Source organism: Acinonyx jubatus, chromosome C2, assembly GCF_027475565.1.
Source record: "Acinonyx jubatus isolate Ajub_Pintada_27869175 chromosome C2, VMU_Ajub_asm_v1.0, whole genome shotgun sequence".
Classification (NCBI taxonomy): domain Eukaryota; kingdom Metazoa; phylum Chordata; class Mammalia; order Carnivora; family Felidae; genus Acinonyx; species Acinonyx jubatus.
The window spans coordinates 152,364,532-152,374,459 of record NC_069384.1 but is presented as its reverse complement, the minus strand read 5'-3'; the positions used below and the strand labels follow the sequence as shown (position 1 = coordinate 152,374,459).

The following is a 9,928-nucleotide window of genomic DNA, read 5'->3' as shown; positions in this document are numbered from 1 at the left end:
GGTATGCGGAGTTCCCTTCGAAAAAGGTTAGTTTCCCCAGTTGCTGGGAAGGCTACTAGTGGGCTATCTTCTCAGCCCTTCAGAGATCACTTCAGTCGTCAAGAATGACCTCGTACAAGGTCATGGCCCTTCCTCAGATAGTCCCTGCTTGCTGACTGATAGCTGTGGATGTGTAAAAGTGTGGGCCTTCCACTCAGCAGGAGCAGCTCCGGTGGGCTGTCATAGCTCTGGGGCCCCTCATGAGTGTGTACGTGTGAAGGCTGGCTGAGGCAGTCAGCAGGACTGCATGGCGGACGGGACTCCTTCCTCCAATCCCTTGTCCTTTCCATCCCCCACCCCCAGGAATGGATCGCCAAGTGTTCTTTTTAATAAATATTCTGCAGACGATACTCTGACTCAGAACCTGCTCCCTGAGGAACCCAAGGGAGACAGTTTGTTAGTTACCTGAGACATTTCTGTGAAGACCAGCCTATCGAGCACGGAACACAGTTCTGAGCACATAAAGGAAACTCGGAAAACATTACTGAATCTAAAGCTGAGCGATTGAAGAAAAGAAGATGGGCACACATTAACATCAGCACTGAACAGGGTTATTCAGAGGGCAGAATTTCAGTTAGCATCTCTACCCCACCCTGTGGAGATACCATCCCTCATGCAGGTTTATCCCTAGGGTGCTCACCAGGCAAAAGAGAGTGTGTGAGTAACAGTGTCGAGCTGAACTTCCTTCACGTATGTGCTCTGATGTAGAAGAAACCTGTTTAAAATGAACATCAAAGGCATCAGAGAAGAAGGAGAAAGAGTCATAGAGAGGATATGCAGAGAATAGGCTTGTATCTTGATTTAAGGAGCCTGACTCCTGAGTCCAAATGAAAGCAAGCAGGACCTGAACTCATATGAGAGTGGAGCTGAGAAGGAGTAGTCAGAAGCTAGAGACTGGCTTCATTTTGCTAATTGCTTATTTGTTTTTATATTTTAAGTTTTTATAAGTTTTTATTCCAATTGGTCGACATATTATATTACATGTTATATTAGTTTCCGGTATACGATATAGTGAGTCAACAATTCCATACATCACCTTGTGCTCATCACAAGTGCCCTCTTTAATCCCCATCATCTATGTCACCCCACGCCCCTCCCCTCTGATAACCATCAGTGTCTTCTCTATATTTAAGAGTCTGTTGCTTACTTATTTTTAAATTACATTTTTATCCACTTTAAATTAAATGAGTAATACATCAATACACGGTAATAATTCTTTAAAAAGCAAACATGTTAGTCCTTTAAAGGTTCTCATGCTAACCATCCTTCTCACCTGATAGATTTCCCTGTAGGAATAGAGATTGTTTGGCTAGAGATTCTTTTCTATTAATGAACAATGTACTTGCTTTTTGAGCTTGGGGATTTTGAAATAACTTTTTGTGTCTTTTTTCTTTTTTCCTCATACTTTAAGATATCCATTTTTTTTTAACTTTTAAAAATTATTTGTTGTTCGTAGCTCATTTTAGAATTCAACGAAAGGAACCTCCTATTTGTAGCACTGTTACCTGTTTACTTCCTATGAGTGTTTATTTTTATATTCTTCCTTATTTCCTTAGAAAGTTATCTGATTTTCAAAGAATAAACTGTTTTGAAAAAAAACTGTTTTAGTTATAATAAAATTACAGTAACTTCATCTTATCTTTTTATATTATTTTAAATTTTGGCTTAACTGCACTTGTCTTTCTACCTTTTTCAGTTGAATATTTACATAAGCACTATTCAATTATTCTATCTATCCATATCATATAAGGGCTATGAAATACCCTCTGAGAACAGCTTTGGCTACTTCCCACTGGCTTAAATATAAGGTCATTTACTTTACATAGTTTTTATATTCTGTTATTGTATTTTTAACCAGTTTATTATTCAAAAGTATGAAATTTAAATTCCCAACATATTTTGGAGGGCATTAGCCATGAATATATCATTGCTTTCTAATTTCATTTTATCAGGGTTAGAAAAATGTGTTGTCTGTTGTTTTTTTGTTTTTTTTATGAGAGGCAATTCATTCTTGCCTAGCACATAATCTGTATTTACAATGTTTCACATGTTTGTGAAGAATGCATGTTTTTTCTTTGGAAGGTATGAAATACTCTAGAGAGCTATTTGATCATACTTCTTGTGTCATTTAACCCTGATATCTTTGCTATTTTCCTCTTCTTTTAGATTTGTCAGTTTCTCCTTTGAATTCTCCCATTTCAGCTCTATGTTTTTGAAGATATTGGGAAATCTATCTTCGCATTTTCAAAATTCTATCATTAGAACTGGGTTCCTCTGTTTCCAAATAGATTTTTATTTTCAAAAAATGTTCTAATGAAATGCCATCAGCTGTGGAAAAGGTGACACTTCCAGCTGGCCTGGCAATCACAAGGTATTTATGCCATCTCTCTTCGCTCCTGGGCCTTTGCCAGACTTGGCTAATTGACCAAGGTCTTCCTCCCTGCGGAGTCCAGATGCTACCTTGGAATATACTGCTGGAGTCAGTTGCTACCGACTGATTATAGTTTGCCCTTCAGTTAAAACCTATTTGTCCTCCCAGCTTAAAACATTATCAGTCAAGATAAGAAAGAAAGTTGACCAATGTCTACTAGTTTTGGAGGGAAACATTGAATTAATACTCTATCTGTCAAGCTATTATTCAAGGTAATTGGCCAACACTGTTAAATTTGAAACCTTGAGATTTCAAGGTAAAAAGCATCTATGAGAATTTCTTTAAATGATTATTTGATAAAATCCAGACAACCAAGAAATGAATCAAAATAAATAATTCTGCATTAAAAAAAACTGTGTTAAATGGAATAACATTAACCAATTATAGTTATAAGACAGAATGTACATAATGTATACTTTGACCATAGAAATGAAGAATGTATTGAGAAGAAATAAGTTAAAACAGCTGACCCATGATTATTGGGAGGATGTTGTCGGGGAAGGAAAAGGCTGTTAACTTTGTCTAATCTTCTTTTAAACATATTGGTAACTAAACGCCTTGGTAAATAGACTAATGGTGTTTGCTAGAGGAAAGAGTTCTTATCTCTGGAATTACCAGAATATCCCTGGGTTAGAATTGCTTATGATGGACAAGACTAATATAAATGAATTTATGAAGCATGATTTCTAAAAAATATAAGCAATATGACTACCTGGAATATCAAATGGAAATATTTCATGACTAACACGTTTTCCACTGTGTAAGGCTCCGGAAAATTTCAATGAGAGGACTTAAATATAAAAGGCCTTTTATCCCTTAAAAGAAGAAAACTGAGGAACCATGCAAGGTCTCTGGGACTTCTCTTGGCATGCTAGGACATGTTAATTCTTACATACTTAAATAATTAGTAAAGCTTTAATATAGGGTAAGACCATTGATTTGTGTCATTTGTATTTGACGGTCAATTTTTTTTTAATTTTTTTTTAAATTTTTTATTTCTTTTTAAGACAGAGAGAGACAGAGCATGAACAGGGGAGGAGCAGAGAGAGAGGGAGACACAGAATCTGAAGCAGGCTCCAGGCTCCGAGCTGTCAGCACAGAGCCCGACGCGGGGCTCGAACTCACGGACCGTGAGATCATGACCTGAGCCAAAGTCGGATGCTTAACCGACCGAGCCACCCAGGCGCTCCTGAGGGTCAATTTTTTATGTTTGCTGAATAACAAAAACTGGGGAGATGTACAGATGGGCAGCAGTACAAAAATTCCTATTTCTTCTTTCTTAACATAGAGTCTAGCAATACTGCTCACAATTGACACATGGGCGAATAAAATGCTTTAATCTCAACCTTTTAATGTTGTACATAATATTTTTATATACTTACGAAGATATTTAGGAAATTCCATCTCTTAAAGTGTACAAAATTTTATCTAAGATATAACAGATCATTTTGTTTTGCTATTACTTCTTAGTCTATATTCAGTAATTTATTATTGTAATTAAAATTAGCCTTACCATAATCTTGTAAAGTCCTCTTAAAAATCATAATGCCCATAAGTCCCTCTAAAAAGTTTCTGTCTCTACCTACCTACCTATATATTATTCTAAGGGGTACACACACATTAGAAAGGTTATTTAATCTTGAATTCTTTATAATAGGTAAAATGATAAATGGTTTACTAGTTATCTAAAAATTACTAACCAGATCCTTAGCAGGGATTGATGTAATTCACCTAAGATCTTTTGGAGGAGGGGGAGGGGGGATCCTTTGGAGACACTAAAGGATAAGAAGGAAGAGAATTAAAATGTGGTACCCAGAAGTCCCAGTTATAACACTTTATCTCCCATCTGGTGCTTCCTAGAAATTTTTAGACTGTTTCCGCCCCCTCCGTTTTTTCTACATGTATACTTGCTTACTATTTTAAGTGCTGATAAAAAGAAAGAAGGTAGAGGATCTTCCCTCAAGGAGCTTACAATCCAAAGTAAAAACAAAAGGTATGTTTTTCACTGGAACAGGCCCTGTATGAAGTGCTCTGGGAACTTGGAAGGGGGAGGCAGTAACTCTGCCTGGGGCCGCAGAGGAAGGGAAAGACATCTACTTCATCCTGTAAAGGGAAGTTTGAAGACTATGACATTCCATTATTCAAAATAACACTTTGATTGGAGAACAAATACAACATCACACCTGACTAACGTAGTCAGGAAGGAGAACCACAGTTTCCAAGGCAGCTCTAGAGTAAAACTGAAAGAACACGGGCCGACGAATGAGGAGATGTGGATTCCAACCCTGACCTCTACAATTCACATCGTAAGTAGGAGGTAAGGTTAAATCATATTACCTAATACTCCTTAGACACAAGAACCTAAAGCGTAGTGTGATGTTGCCATGACTCGTGATAAATTTATAACAGAAAAGAGAAACTCCTGTAATGAAAAGCCTAGCGGAGGAGACTTTGGTTTGACGATCAGATAGCAGGTGGTGAGTAGAAATGAAAGAAAGCAGAGATTCTAATGTTGAAAAAGCAGACGGCTTCCAGAGTCAAGTTAATAGATTTTGAATGGAAAAGAACCCAGTAAAGTTGATCCTTTGATTAAAATGGTGCAAGCCAAAATCAAAACAAAGTGTAGCTTATATACTGACTGTTAATTTTTTTTTCAGTGGATTAATATGCCTCAGGGCAAAGATTGGGCAAAGGGTGTAGCCTTCACACCTATTGTAGATAGTCTGTTGGAAGCAGGAGAGAGAGAGGAGAAGGAGGAGAAGAAGAAGAAAGAGAAAGAGAAGGAAAGGAGGAGGAGACAGAAGAGGAAGAAGAAAATAGAGTTGTGGGAGCAGGGAGGAGGAATAGGAAAAAACTCAGTTTAGGTAAATACTGTGAGTAGAGTTGTTAGCACGTGGAATTTACGGAAATCAAAATATAAGAAACCGACGAAGTTTTGAAAGATAGTTACTACCGAAGAAACCACCAAGAGCTTGAGACTTAAAATGGCCTTTGGGTCTCAAATTTTCGCAGGCAGGAGGTACAAGAAAGCTGCATGACCTTCCAGAAGGGTCAAGGAAGATAATGGAAAAAGAACCTCCCAGAGGGCACCACCTTCAAGAGCGAAGACAAGGTTGCCTTTCCCCAAGAGCAGAATCAAGACGAATTCTCTGCACCCAGAGAGTGAAAGCCTTTAAAAATGTCTGCCCAGAAAGATTTCAGAATTTCTACAAACCAGGGACTGGTATCTCTCCTTTTTCCACTTTCCAAATGGGAATGTTTACTGTGGTTTTCCTCTCCTCGTCCAATCTGCACATCAGGGTGGGGTGGGAGGTGGCAGCAGGCAACTCCTTTAAACTCATGAATTTCTGGAATATTGTACGGAGCTCCGTCTGAATCTGATAGAGTAATTATTACATATCACTGAGAGACCCCGGGCTTTGAAACAAATGTGTTCCTTAGTTGCTATTTGAGATTTTTCTCCCAAGACAAATGAGTAAGTGTTTGTTTCATGTGTGGGAAGCAGGCAACAAAAGGATATGTGATGATCATTAGTATGAAAAGTTGTGGTATTTATATACTTATATGACTGAAAGTCAAAAATATCAACGATCACTGAATTTAATAATTTCTGTTCATGTCTAGGTGTTCTAGTGATGGCTCAGCAGTGTTTAAATGGCAAATATGAAGATACCTAAACTGTACAAATCAATGGATTGTATAAAATTTGCTTTTCTCGCCTTCCCTTCGGGTAAAATCAAGAATTATGTTGTTGTTCAAAGTTTGTCTCCTAGTTTGTGCTCAACTGACAATAGGGATATAAAAGATTAAAATATAAAGTGGAAACATATTCAAAGTGCAATTTGAATATGAAACAAATGTAAACTATCATACAGCAGAGTATATAGTTTCTGGAATGTTATTTTTCTTCTTAGGTATTCATCATTTTTTATTAGAAGTAAAAAATAAAATCACAAATTTGTACGAAAACTTAATGTAGGGGTGCCTTGGTGGCTCAGTCAGTTGAGCATTTGACTCCTGGTTTGGGTCAGGTTATGATCTCCTGGTTCGCAGGTTCGAGCCTCACGTCGGGCTCCATACTGATGGCCGGGAGCCTGTTTGGGATTCTCTCTCAGTCTCTGCCCCTCCTCCACTCGCGCACGCGCTCTCTGTCTCAAAATAAATAAATGTTTAAAAAAACTTGATGAAATTAATTTGCATTTATATTGCAAATTCTTTGTAAATCCCACCCACGATGTTTTTTGACATAAAACTATGCACAATTCTAGCCTTTAATATCCATCTATTTTCCAGTGTGAACAATCAGTATTGTCCTTGAGGCATATCGCCACCTTTATCAAATAAAAGTATAACACTCCATTAAATTTGGATTTCAGATAAACAACAATAGTTTTCAGTATAAGTGTGACCCAAATATTGCATAAGATGTACTTCTTCTAAAAAAGTAATCCACTTCTTAAATTTAAGACTCAAATGTTGCTGGCTGTCCTATATTTTATCTGGCAATCCTGAATATATAAATTTAATAATAGAATTTGCTTAATATTGCCACATGTTCCAGAGCCACTAGGTACAAATGTTCAAATAGTGTGATGATACATGAGTAAATACCCTGGGAGGGATTAAGTACCAGCAAAATATAATATATATAAATGTATAAATATAAACATCAACGTATATATATGTGTGTACATGCACACATTAAATTCACACCCAGAGGAAAGTTGTGACATGGTAATTAATTTATCTTTTTTCTTACCTAAGTCCTTGCATTGCTCAAATTCCACCTGCATTCTGACATAGCATCCTCCTTCATATTCAGCAATGCAAACCTTTTCATGGTGGTTGAACACAGTTGCCTTCTGTTTCTGGGTTGGAGGGCAGAAGTCCCAGAGAAGGGTTTTCCCCCTGAGACCTGAGACCTGAAATGGTGTTAGTCATGAGAGTTAAGAGTTATGAGTCATGTTTCTAAAGTGCAAAGTCCTTCATTTTCAATGATGCTGGGGCCCATTATATTCTTCAATGTGTGTGTGTGTGTGTGTGTGTGTGTGTGTGTGTGTGCGCGCGTGTGTGTGTTCTCATGAAATCCTGGGCTCTTGAAAGCACAAGACCCAGACCAGACATCCTTCATACCTACATGTAAATGTGAATAAATTACCCTTTGGATATACTTCTTTCCTGGGTACTTATTCTCCAACAATTTCCCAGTCCCCTTTGTAGGCCCCCCTTAGCCCACGTGTCTAGTTCTGGACAAGGCCGGTGAGCAGAGCTGTGTGTCATATCTGTGCCATTTCAGAACTGACGTGACAGCCTTTAACTGTCCCTAGTTACTGTGACTAAGTTGAATGAGCAGCCCAGTAAGATGATAGAGCCTCCACTTTTGACCAGGGGGAAAAGAGACCCCCAAACCCATATTATTCATGTAGCAAAAGCAAAAACAAACAAACAAACTAACTAACTAACAACCATTTGTTAGAAAAAACCAGAAGGCTCTCAGAGAATTTTTTGCCTCCCACCAAAACACAGCCTGGCATAACGTGAATAACAACAGTTCTGTACTTTCATACACACACACACACACACACACACACACACATATATAAATACTTGCGCTTTCTTTATGTACATTTAAATATTTAATCAGGCTGGAATTTTATTTTAGCACAACATTTAGCATATATTTTCGAAAGCTCTCCCAACAAAATTGATTATATAATCAATTTCCCCAATAATTTCCAATAATTTATCATCCATCATATGAAGGGTGTTCCGCAAGCCAAACCCAGGCTGCTATCTGTTTTTTTTTTCAAATAAAGTTTTATTGAAAACAATCATGCTCTTTTGTTTACACATTGTCTAGGGCTACTTTTATGCTACAACAGAACTGAGTAGCTATGACCCAGACCATATTGCCCCCAAAGCGTAAAATCTTTACTCTCTGGCCCTTAAAGAAGAAGTTAGGCAACATTCGCACCATATTCTTGTGGTGGCGTGGCGAAAGGTCTAAAATCATAGCACAATATGACATGATTTCTTGACATCTAGTAAAACCGGGACTGCCTCAAGTGGCTTAGCCACAAGACCCCCTCCCCCACTGTGCTCCCTGGAACAAAGTCCTCATGCTAAACAACCCCTCCTTCTCAAGGGTGTTTGGCTGAGTTCCTGCTTAGACCGGAGTCATGTGTTTCACGAAACAGCCATGGAATTACTCAAACGTGCCAATCAAGTCCTCCTGAAGGAACCAGGGAGTTACCCCCGCCCCCAACAATGAATTTGCCACAGTCTACCTCCTCATATGAAAATGTATTTTGTTGACATATTTCACTCATTAAATTGCCATGGTAAATCTTAAACATTTTTCCTCCAGATAAAAATTTAGAATCCTCTTTTTTCAATCAAAGGAATCCAGGTGAGATATTAACTAGAATTTCACATATATGGACTGACTTAGAAAGCATTGTCATTTAAGACCTTTTTAGTGTTCCTAAAAAAGTTTGTAGTTTTAATCATAAATCTTCAGTATGTATTGAGTTTGATCCGAAGGTGTTATGTTGGTTGTTGTAGTTGATACGTTTTTAGTGCTGCTGTCGTCAAATCTTTGTGTTTCTTTTTTGATTATATTAGTTTAATCAGTAATGACCTTTATGTGAAGTCATTTAATTTCGTCTTTTTTATTTGCAAATGAACTTAGTGAACTGGCTTTTTTTTTTTTTAGTTGCATTGGAGGATATCTATATAAAATCATTTGCAAATAATTTTAATTTCGGTCTTCTTCTTTCTAATATTTACACTATTTTCTAGAGCGTTAGTGTCCTACGGCTAGTGTAACCAATTATTACAAACGTGGTGACATAAAAAAACTGAAATTCTTTCACAGTTCTGGAGGCTAGAGGTCAGTATCAATGGGCTGAAATCAAGGTGTCAGCTGCCCTTGCTCCCTCCTAGACACCAGGGGGAGAATCAGTTCCTTACTTCTTACAGCTTCTGGTGGCTTCTTTGTGGCTGCAACACTCCAACCTCTTCCTCTTTCTTTACACTGCCTTCTCCTCCTCTGTCTGCGTAATCTCCTTGTGCCTTTCTCTTACATGGACCCTGTCATTAGATTTAGAACTCACTCACATGATCTAGAATGATCTCTTCATTTTAAGATTCTTAACCACATCTGCACTCCTGCTTTTCCAAATAAGGTAGCATGTACAGGTTTTACATTGACAAAATTTATAGGACATAGCTTTTCCTTTGTAGGGTAGGCATTTTATTTATTTTTTTATTTGATTATTATTTATTTTTAGCGTTTATTCACTTTTTGAGAGACAGAGACAGAGTATAAGCAGGGCGGGGGCAGAGAGAAAGGGAGACACAGAATCCAAAGCAGGTTCCAGCCTCTAAGCTGTCAGCACAGAGCCCGACGCAGGGCTCAAACTCACAAACCGGGAGATCATGACCTGAGCCGAAGTC

The 9,928-nt window shown here is 37.9% G+C and overlaps 1 long non-coding RNA gene across 1 annotated transcript; it reads right to left on the bottom strand.

The window, feature by feature from the left end:
- Positions 1–694: 694 nt before the first annotated feature.
- On the bottom strand, positions 695–7,478 carry LOC128315071 (uncharacterized). The gene is made up of 4 exons (XR_008297440.1): positions 7,230–7,478; positions 5,685–6,618; positions 4,202–4,245; positions 695–754 (listed from the first exon to the last, which is right to left on the bottom strand). It is a non-coding gene; the product is annotated as an uncharacterized LOC128315071 (long non-coding RNA).
- Positions 7,479–9,928: the final 2,450 nt, after the last annotated feature.